Consider the following 12,646-nt stretch of genomic DNA (forward strand, 5'->3'; position numbering starts at 1 on the left):
CCACAATCAATTTGATTATGAGATTAATGAATCATTTTTCAAAATGGAAATCTTTATTTTATTACTAGGGGACTTAATGTATTCCTTCTGAATATATTCATGAGTGGGACAGCCCTAATGACTAATAATGTATGGCATACTATTATTATTATTATTATTATTATTATTATTATTAATCTAAAGACTCCTCATTGAGTAGAGGAACATGCTAGAGTAATTTCTAAAAATGCAATTGTAAATTATAACATAGAATATAAATAGTGTTTATAATTCCAGGTCAATGATTATTGTGTATCTTTACCAAGATACCTGAGACAACCACGACATATAGTACTCATATCTCCCACCAACAAAGAGATTTGCTAGGAGGCATATCCAGTACAGGATAGAAGGAAGGGAAAGTGTTTATGCTAAGACATACATATGTGAGATTCTACATTCTTTTTTTTGGCAATAATATTCCAGAAAATTTCAGTCCTAAGAGAGAGTAGGTTATAATAATGAACAAATGCTTTTCTGGTATTATTCAATAACTTGGACAAAATATTCTCTGGGAAGAAATTGCCTTTCCTTCTACTTCTGTACAAAACTAGCTAGAACGATGAAGAGATGGGACTGGAAAGGAGAGAGACCAAGTGAATAACTGCAGACCACAGTTACTACAATTAAATCATTTGCTAAAGACTTAATTTGCCCACACCTAGAACCTCTGCCCTTTACCTTTCAGAGGTGTTTTTACCTCCTCAAAAATTTTGTACTCCGGGCTGGGGATATGGCCTAGTGGCAAGAGTGCCTGCCTCAAATACATGAGGCCCTGGGTTCGATTCCCCAGCACCACATACACAGAAAATGGCCAGAAGTGGCGCTGTGGCTCAAGTGGCAGAGTGCTAGCTTTGAGCAAAAAGAAGCCAGGGACAGTGCTCAGGCCCTGGGTCCAAGCCCCAGGACTGGCCAAAAACAAAAACAAAAAACAAAAAAAAACAAAAAAAAATTTTTGTACTCCATTCCTTTACCCATATATGTGTCAAATTCCATATATAGTCAATTTCTTGCCCTACTCTACCATGCTAGATGCAGAAATTTAATGTTCACTTAAATATTAATTACACTAATAATTTCACATATTCAGATTAAATGTCATCCCTAAAATTGTGAGTATATTCAAAATGTACTCTTCATAAATTCTGCTGGCACTGAATCAGAAGCACATCATGATCCAAATTGAGAGTTAAATATTTCAGTGGTGATTGTCCATAACCGTATTCTTAATGAAGTGTTTAGTTTATGTGACCCAGAAATAGTATCTTCCTGTCCTATTAAGGAAATCAGACATAAGTTTTAGATATGACCTACAACATGTCATTGGCTAAGTGTTCTGAATGTATGAATTCTAGCAATCAAGATACACGGAAAGAAGTTATTTATGAGGTTTGCCTTTCTTCATCAATCTGATTCTAAACATGAAAATTCATGATATCTTGACTTCAAAATAACAGATTTTCACGAATTTTGAAATGGAGTTTATCACTGACTTGTACCACTTCAGCAAATCACTTCAAATATTTAAATAATAGTCTTTGTTGGCATTTCCTGAGTGGTATGGGAATGTGATAATTTCTTCTTTCATGTCAAAATTCAGGAGAGAAACATTATCCTTGTCAGTCAGCTTGCTTCAATATATTTCCATTAAATGAAAGTTATTTAAAAATACATTTGTATGTTTTCTATACCCTTCAGTCATGTCTAACTATAAACAATTCATATTCATCTTCAATGAGATTAAAAGGACATAGCAAAATACATGTAACCATATTTTTCTTTGAGAACTAATCTTCTCTGATGATTACATTCTGCTCATTATTCAGAATTTCTTTTTATTTATTCTTAATATAGTCATTATTTTACCTGAGCCTATGAAGTGTTTTTATATAAAACATGAAAATTTTAAGAGATGACTGTTATTTATATCTTTAAAACAAGAACAATATACTTCTAATGTCATTATCTTATCTATAGTTGATGATGCATATTTTGATACATTTGCTTTTCAGCATAGGTGGTGATTCTAAAACCCTTTACATTTATTGTTAGAGCTCTGCAATTTGATGTCCTAAAGACCTTTGTGTTTCAGTGAATGAATTTAAAATATCTTAGTATTATAAGTATTTTACTTTCTAAGGTGTTTAGATTGCTTATTACAATAGTTATGAAAAACAAAATGGTTATAGTCAATTTAGTTTATGAACCAAAAATGATACACAAGGTAAAGGAAAATTATACTATTTGCACCCTTCATAGTTGATAAAATTTTATTGAATACTTTCTGTGTATCTGGCTTTTGGCTAGATACAGAAGATAAACAAAAAATATGTTATACCCTTAGAATTCACAAATAAGACTGATGTGTGTAAAAATATAATGTATTAAAACTATTAAAGTGAAATTGAAAAAATGAATTGGATGCTATATGCATTTTTCTCTATTTCCTAGAATTATTACTCTAATAATGTTTTATTTTTTAAAAGAATAAAAGGGGAGGAACTCTTATTTCATTTGGGTCAGTACAATGACAGAAATTATTTAGAAGCATTTTTTGGTAGGGTTGTAAGATGAGATTCAACTTTCCCTAAATTAACTGTAAGATCAAATTCAATATCCAAAAGATTGGTTATTAGTCCAACAAAAAAAAAACTAAGTGCATTAGGATTATTTCAAATAAATAATCACAGTTTTCACAACGTTATACAAACAACAAATTCTTTAAATTGGGAACTGTATCCACTATGTTTAGTTTATCTGTCAAATAATGGCTACCTTCAGTTTGTTAAATAATTGTAAGTATTCATGAATAAATTATTGAGTTTCAATATGGGCTCAATTTTGCTCTTTAATTTTATTATTAAATTGAGAGTATGGTGTGACATATATTATATTATATTTTATATTATACAATATATGTTTGTATATTATATAAATGATTCCAGTAATACATTAATGAAGCTCAATTTTAGATGATTATCATTAATTTTATTTTGCCAATCTAATTTCCTCAATTGTCAGTTAACTTATACAGCATATCTTTCATAAAGGTGATGTTTAAAAAACCATGAAGATAAGTTTGACCTGAGTTACAATTTTGTCATAACTCCCTTTGCGAAAGGAAAATCTTCTGTTTTAAAAAAAAAAACAACTTCCTTAACAAAAGCTGTATAGGTAGAAAACAGGTGTTATTCAGGACTACTACCACAAGTATAGAGACCTCTGTATGGAATTAGAATTTTAAGTATATTATGAACAAGCAAAAATTTGTAACCAAGATGTAGCCTGATGGTATGTGATTGAAAATTACTCTGCTTAAATATCTCAAAATTATTTTGTAAGGTAGAGGATCATAGGAAATAGGTGAATGAGTTGACATTTTTTTTTTGTTTCTCCTACCAACAATTCTCTTACCCTCTGTAAGTCAAATGTCACTCTTTCCTGGTAAAAGGTGTTTTATGAAACAAAAAAAAATCTATACACATAAGTATGCACAATTGGATATCTGTATATAGAAGCATCACTGTATATGAATACTTTTTAAGTCTAGATTCACAGATGAATGCAAATGTGGGATATATAGAAATGTGGGGAAAGAGGGAAGGATGGAGGGAGAGAATTTTTCCTTTTTTTCAGATTTGGTGGCGCTTTAAATGATTCACAGTTAGGCTATTGGGAGAAGAGAGAAGGGGTGCGAAAGAAAGAGAATGCTGAAGAATGGACAATATAAATACATACTGTCTATGTATAAACATACTGCAATATATTTACTTTGAAATAGAATCATGAAAACCTCTGTTCAATTAAAACATACTAAAAATGATAAAAAAAAATGGATGCCAAGAAAACAAAGTATGCTCTGTTTGGATTACAATCCTATTGGGAAAAGAAAAAGTTGAAAAATTGAATGAATAAGGGTGAATGTGGTCAATGTAAGTTATATTCATATATGAAATTAGAACAATCATATTTAGAAATGAATTTAGCAGGAGGAAGATGGAGGATAAGATCAGGGGTGAAAGTAACAAGGCTATATTGGACACATGTATGGAATTACCCATAGAAAATCCCATTGTAATATTAATGTATGCTAATAAAACCAATAGTATCCCCACACATTTGTTAGTACGACAGCTTAAATATTTAAATCTCAATCTGGTTATTAGAAAGTATAATTTAAGAGGATCGTGGTTCAAAGTGAGCCTGGGTAGGAAAGTCTGTGAAACTCTTACCTCTACTTAACTACCAGAAAACCAGAAGTGGTGTTATGGCTCAAGTGGCAAGAGCACTAACCTGGATCTGAAGATCTCAGGGACAGTGCCCACGGCCAGAGTTCAAGCCCCATGACTAAGAAAAAAAAAGTATAATTTAAATATTTTAAATACCTTTAAATATCTTTAAGATATTGTACAGATCAAGGAAATATTTATATGCATACAATTTAAATACAAGAATTGATATTAACCCAGAAATAATTAATGGAGTATAATGTAGTAATAGAGTCAAATTTGGGACATAATAAACATATTATCTTCTTGCATTTTTCTTAATATCTGTAAAGTTTGCTTATTAATATATAAAAAACATGCTTGCATGAATAGAGGAAAAAATGTGACAAAGAAAGACTTTTGAGAGAGAACTTAGAGTAGTATTGTAGAGAATATGGAAACATGCCAAAGAAGGGTGAAACATATATAATTTCAAACCTTGGTGAAGAGCAATATTATTAGTTAATTGTTTTGTAACATTTAAAAGAATGAAAGAATCTCAATTCTTGTCATAAATAATGGAGATGAATTTAAATCATAAAGTTTGCTAATATTATCTTAAAATCTCAAAAGAATCAAAATATAACTGGAAGTCTAGATGTGAGTCAAGTAGTAGAGTGCTAGCCTTCATCACACTTGAGGGACATTTCCCAGTCACTAAGTTTAAACCCCAGGATTGGCACATACACACACACACACACACACACACACACAATTTCTTAAAAGCAAGAATTTTTCAAAACTCTGTAATACTGCCATCATTGTATGCTTAGTATAAATTTAACAATAAATAAAAGGATACAAGCTAAAAATATTTTTTAAATGATTAAACATGTAAATAAGTGACATTTCTCTGTTGGAAAAAAAGGAAGATAAGGGTGTGGGAAAGAAGATTGGTGAGAACAGGAAAAAAAGGAAAGAAGAAAAAGGCTGGAATTTTTTTCCTCTAATAATAAATATATAGCAGGAAATTCTAGTATGCACTGTCTGCCACCATACCATATTTCTTTTTGAAGATTGTTTTCCTGTGGACAGAACATAGCTTAAATCTTGAGTACACAGGAGACAGCAGTTGGCTTGTGCTCTTCAGCTGACAACTCAACTTCAGTTTTATGCTGCTCAATATATCTTTATAACTACTTCAACTGCTCTTACTGTTCAAAACAGAAGGAAACATGGTTTAGCAGTGGCGAGAAGGGGAGTATTTAAGTACAAGCGTTCTATCAAATACTGAATGTTGAAGTAGTGTAATGTTTTGGGTGGTTGCCTCCTTACTGTTTTCCCCTCAACTTCAAGCCATAAATGTGATCACAAAGTTAATTCATTACCATGATTAGAGTTATTGAAATGACAAAAATATATTGTAAGCTTGGCACTGGACACTCAGGCTGGTAATCTTAACTATTCAGGATGGCAGTTTAAAGCAAGGCCAGGCAAGAAAATGCATGGGAATATTATGTCCAATCAATCTCCAGAAAACTAGAAGTGGTACTGTGGCTCAATGTGGTAGAACTCTATCCTTAAGCAGAAAGAGCTCAGGAATAGTGCCCAGGCCCAACTTCATGCCCAACAACTGAGAGAAAAACAAATGTCAATTTCACAGAAGCCACTAAGAATGAGGTAGTTAAAATGCATACACCACACAATTTTTCAGTAAATATGCATGGTTTCTTTAGAACGATTTCTGGATTTCATCTCCATGGATCTGTTTATTTTTTTTTTATATTTACACAGGGGCTTTGGTTTGACATCTTTTCTTTTCAAAGGAGGTGTTTGGCCAATTAGCTTTCTTAAATTATCTTTAAGTAGTTGTATAAAGCAGTTACCATTCCTGATCACCTTCCTGTGGTTGTACCTACACTATCTCTGTATCTTATCTGAGTATATTGGAAACCGGGTATACTGGTATTAGAACCAGGAAATTGGAAGGGAGTACCAAAATCGAGAGACACAGGGTAAAAAAAAGACAAGCAACTACAAAAGCAATACTTACAAACTGTTTGGTAAAAATGAACTGAACAACTGAACAACTCATGGGTGAGGGGAAGGGAAAGGGAGAGGGAGGAGGGTGGAATGAGGGAAGAGGTAACAAACAGTACAAGAAATGTATCCAGTGCCTAATGTATGAAACTGTAACCTCTCTGTAATTCAGTTTGATAATAAAAAAATATATATTAAAAAAATTACCTTGGTTGTCTGACATATGGATAGATAGGAAGAATTATTTGAATGATGAAACTTGTGTAAAAAGTGTAGTAGGGAAAAGTCTCACATGATCATAGAAAAACATAATTTCAATAAAGTGCTAAATTAAGACACACACAAGATTATGTTAAAGTATTAATAAAGATAAAAGAAACATTAATAAAAGAAAAGCTGTTTATAAATAAACTGCATCTTAAAACACTGTCAACCATACCTCCAGTACCTCTGCTTCCCTTATTTTTCTTACTTTTGTGATATACATATTGAATGCTTGACTGCATTATCCCCTCCCCCTCCCCACATCCTCTGTTCTTCTTTTCATTTGTCTACCACATTCCCCTAGCCCCTCCCCATTTCTTGCAAGTATTCATTTCCTGGTGTGTATTTTGTTAGGTTTTAACTTTCCCTTTCGAAGGAATTACACTGTTTAAGTTCTCTCTGGAATCTACCATATTTCAGTTAATAGGTTTATATATGCTTGCATCCCATCCAACATATTTATTTATAAGTTTGTAAGTTAAATATACCTTTCACATACAAGTAAAGTAAATATCATTTATACTTTTGTACCTGAGTTCATTTAACATACTTTTTTTTCATTTTTTTTGTTTCTTTACAAATAGTACAACACCAAGAAGAGGGTACTGGAAAGGGGTGGGGTGAGGTCAAGAGAAAAGGGTGAACAAAAAAAAGAGGAAAGGAGAAAATGCAGTCAAGAATCCAATGTATATCCTAGAACATTAAAACATGAGTGAAGGGGAAGGTAGAGGAGAGGCCAGCCAGAATGGTGCAAGGACTTACACTGATCAAGATGCATTGTGTTTATAAACTGCTTTGTTAAATGGCAACCCCATTTTACAATAACTTAAAGATAATAAAAGAATTGAAAAGAATCCATCCAAGCATATCTAAATCTAGCTATTATTTCATAACATGTTTATGTCTTTTTGCCTTCTATTTAGAAAGAGGCCTTGATAGCAAGTAGAACTGAAATTGATTCATATCTCTGAATTAAGACACCTGTCAAATTTGTTTCACCAAGTTCCAGTTTCTTCCATAAAATTTAAAAATAATAATGTCTACCTTATAGGGTTGCTTGAGGGTTAAATGAGACTAATTCAAGTGCTTTTCATAATTGTTGAAAAGTTTTCCATTGAACAGTTATAATCTCAATATTTGGTGGGTATCATGATTTTGGAGCAGCTATTGCTTTTTATTTTTTGTATTTTCTTTAAATCTCACTTGTGGAGTAAAACTAGAGTTTGCATTCTCCTTATTATTATTATTTTTTGTGATATAAACTAATCTTATTGCAAAGGTGATGTACAGAGAGGTTACGGTTAAATAAGTAAAGAAATGAGTACATTTCTTGTTGAACATGGTTAACCCCTCACTTGTTTTCTCCAGCTTTTCCTCTCCCCCAGTCCATCCCTCCATAATTGTTAAGCCCATTTCCAACATAGTGTCTTGGAAGGTTTTGAATTGGTTGCCTTGGTTCACCTTTTGTCATTTGTTTCTTTGATTCCCTTTCCAATCTCCAAATCAGATTAACTTATATACAAGACAAATGGTACAGAAAAAAAAAAGAAAAAACAGTCACAACAAGGGGATAAATCAAAGAAAATAAACAAAAGAAAAAACTTCAAACAGTACACACACACACACACACACATACCTTTTGTTTTACGTATCTTGGAGTTCATTTCAATTAGCATTATTTTAATTGGTCATATATATATTGCTATTGAGCTACTGTGATCATCTGCTAGAACTATGCTATATATATATATGTATATATATACATATATATATATACTAATTATTACAAATCAGGGAAACCATGGAGCCTATATTTGTTTGGGTTACAAGACCAACGGAAAAAAAATTGAAGACCCAGAAATGAACCCACAGATCTATAACCACCTAAATTTTGATAACAGCCAAAAAGTAAAACCAACCAGGATGGAAGCAAGACAGCCTCTTCAACAAATAATGCTGGCAGAATTGGCTATACATGTGCAGAAAAATGAATTTGGATCCTTAAATATCACCCTGCATCATAATCAACGCCAAATGAACCAAAGACCTTCATGTAAAATCAGATACCCAAAAAAATTATTGATAAATTCATATTCTACCCCTTGAGCTCATGCAGCTTTTTTCACTGGTTGTTGTTGTCTTTGATAGAATCTCATGTTTTGTTTCAGATGTTTTAGACTTTGCATAACTCCTTCTGAAGCTAGGATGGGAAGTATATGCCATCATTTTAACTTTTATCTGTAGACATGCGATATGGTCTTTTAAACATTTTGCCTGACTTGGAAGGAATAACTACTTTTCTGATGTCATCTTACTTGATAGCTTGGATTACAAGTGTGAGCTATACCACACCAGGCTTCAAATTGTCTAAAAACATATCTGCATTTAGATCATATGCAAACTTGAATTTAGTAAAGTAGTTTCAAATAGTTTATACTTGGAATCTGCCATTTCAAAGATAAATGCTAACTTTTTGTTCATTTTGTTCAGAATTGCCTACATTTGTTAGATTATCAGACATGGAGTAGGAAAACATTTTCAATCTTATCTTGGATGAAAGGGAGCTGCATCAATAGTGAAGAAACAGAATATCAAATTTCATCCACAAGGAAATTGCCCATTCAAGAGCTTACGAAAGACAGAATTTCAGGAGTGTGCAGAAACGGACAGACACATCACCCACAGAGGCAACCAGATGGTCCTTGGAGGACCTCTGAACTATAACTGTTGTGTCATCTAAATTTCATAATCTTTTCTATTCAAGGTACTAACAGCTCCCTCGTTCACAGATGGCAGAGCTCAGATTGAAAACCAGATTTTATTTTTGAAATCAGCAGTACTCTGACTACACGCTGGTAATCACGATGGAAGTAGATGTAAGAAAGTGTGTTTGCGAGACAGAGAAAATGTCTACTTATTAGAAATGAAAGGAAAACTAGAAGGCCACACACAATTGCTCATGTCTGCAACCCCAGGTACTTAGGAAGCAGAGGTAGGCGAATCACAGCCTAATTCTGGCCTCAGCAAATGTACAAGACCTTATCTGAAAATCTCACTGGGGTCTAGATTCAATGTGAAAGCTCTATCTAGTGTGAAATACTGAGTTGAATATCAAGTATTACAACGAAAATAGGGACAGGAACAGGATGAGGAGAGTTAGAAGAAGAAGAGGAGAAAATAAGTTTTTTTTTATTTTAGTAGTGTATTTTTATTATTAAAATTCTTAGACTATAAGCAAAGAACTTTCTAATTCATGAGATGAATAAGACTCTTGGGGAGGGTAAAGGATAGTTACATATGAAAATATCTGTTCTTTTAGAGGACACTATATAGTAAATTCAATAAGCACAAAATAAATACAAAAGAATAATTGCAAAAAATAAATACTATAAACACAAAAAAGTACAGAAGTTAAATATCATTTACTTCCAAATTTAGATAGAGTTTCCAATATGTAACTTTTCCCTAAGGTAGATTTCTGTGGTATATGTTGTATTCAGGAAAACATTGGAATATTTAAAGGCGTGCATTGGTGGTCATAAACATAGTGAATTTCCCTTTCACTGAATGAAATGGCTAATATACAGAAGATACTATATTAACAGAAAAAGAAAACTCTACAAGAGTAAAACTCTACAAGTTTGGGGCAACATGTTGCCAGCAAACAAATTACATCAGATATTAGTGATGGACCTCTGTGGCAAGAAGTAGCTATCACCTGGGACCCACCTTTAATGAACTCTGAACTCACACTTCTTTTTCAAATTTTTATTATCAAACTGATGTACAGAGAGGTTACAGTTTCATACGTTAGGCATTGGATACATTTCTTGTACTGTTTGTTACCTTGTCCCTCACACCCCCCTTCCTCCTCCCCATTTTCCTTCCCCCCCACCCCGAGGTGTTCAGTTCATTTACACCAAACAGTTTTGCAAGTATTGCTTTTGTAGTTGTTTCTCTTTTTTTACCCTGTGTCTCTCAAATTTGTTATTCCCTTTCAATTTCCTGCTTCCAATACCAGTATACACGGTTTCCAATATATTCAGATAAGATTACAGAGATAGTGTAGGTACAACCACAGGAAGGTGATACAAGAACATCATCAATAATAGAAGCTACAGATACACATGGGACGTTGAAAGTAGTTGCAACTGTGATATAACAATTGTTTCCATAACATGGAATTCATTTCACTTAGCATCATCTTATGTGTTCATAAGGGTATAGCTATTGGGCCTTGTGATGCTCTGCTATGACTTGTCTAAACCTGTACTAATTATTCCCAATAAGGGAGACCATAGAGTCCATGTTTCTTTGGGTCTGGCTCACTTCACTTAGTATAACACTTTAAGAGAAGCAGCCTTGGAACATAGAATTAAGCACTGACAACAGCTTTCATCTGAGATATATTTTTGGAGCAATACATACATTCATAGTTAGAGAAATATTTATGAGCAATGAGAAGACATTCAATGGATATTCTGTACCTTTTACCATGCATGTAACAAATTAAATTAAAATCAAAACAAATGTGAAGTAAATGTAGTTTCATCCTACAAATAATATAAATGACATACACATAAATAGAATAGTACTTTGAAGCATTTCTAGGATAAGGAACAAATGGATAGTAATGTAGGAAAACAGCGAATATATGACTAAATCGATTTCCTAATAAACATTTTCCCCAACATTTTGCTCTCTTCAGGAAACCTGGGCAATCTCTATACTTTCCTGCATATTCATAAAGGCTCATATAAATACACAAGTATCAGTAGACTTAAAATGTGTATTCTATAAAGTACTTAATAAGAATAGTGTCAACACTCCATGTAGAAATAAATGTAGTATCATCATTAGACAGAATAAACACTCAAACTCACTGCCCTTACATTTGCTTGCATAAATAGCTACCTAATTAATATAGTTATCATTATTAACGGATCTCTAAGCCGGAGAAAGCAAAGAGCGTGACCCACGTGGGTGATAGTAAGATCAAACAGATAAAATAAAGTGATAGATGCCATGGTAAATGGAAGAGATATTCCTAAGTAGAGTTCTGTCCCCAGGGAGAGATGTTATCAAGACAATACCATGAGGAGATCAAACAAGAAAATAATATTCCCCACAAGCTCTTTCAAATGTCATTTATTAATATTTGGAAAGAGAAGAAAATGACATATTGATTTATCTACGGTATGCAGATTAATCTCTTGCTGCCTTTTACACTCTCTCCAAATCCTGTTCCAGAGAATGAAAGTAACAGGGAAGTAGTTTCCCAGATGCCTCTGTTTATGAGTAGCTGAGTATAGCCATTTGTCTGTGGCTCTCAGACTGTCTTTACCATAGTGGCAAAATTTCATGTTACTTGGAAGCAATATTTAACCTATAGCTCTGACAGGATGACAAACATGGAACATCAGAGCTTCAGTAACAATGAACCATGCAATTATCCAGTAATTCCTACCTGAGCTAGGTTCTGGAAGGGTGTGAGGAAGCATATGGCCGAATATGATCTCAGTCTACTGAAGTTCTCAGTTAAAAAATAAAACAAACAGTAAATATACATGTGCTGTGTTATTTGATAGGAAGAAGATTTCACCTAAGGAAAAAATTATTAACAATCTGTGGCTTAGCCTTTTTGTGAACTCAATCAGTCTATCTATCTATCTATCTATCTATCTATCTATCTATCTATCTATCTATCTATCTATCTGTCTGTCTGTCTGTCTGTCTATATGTCTATGTATCTCTCTCTCTATATATATATGCATCTATCTGCCTGTCTATATATCTATGTATCTATCTATCCATCTCTATCTGTCTGTCTGGCTCTCTATATATATCAATTTATGTATGTATGTATGCATGTATATATGTATGTATGTATGTATGTAACTATCTATCTATCTGTTTGTCTGTCTTTCTGTTTACCTACATGAATGGAATATGACTATTTGGTAAATTCATATAAGCTGCCAAACAATCTGCATGTAAAATGGAGGTGTTTAGTATCCAGAGTTAGATCAGTCACATTATAAGAAACTGTAGCCTAGATGCACACAAAACACTGAAAATAACATACGTTTTCTTTA

Source organism: Perognathus longimembris, chromosome 16 (genome assembly GCF_023159225.1).
Source record: "Perognathus longimembris pacificus isolate PPM17 chromosome 16, ASM2315922v1, whole genome shotgun sequence".
In the NCBI taxonomy this organism is placed as follows: Eukaryota; Metazoa; Chordata; class Mammalia; order Rodentia; family Heteromyidae; genus Perognathus; species Perognathus longimembris.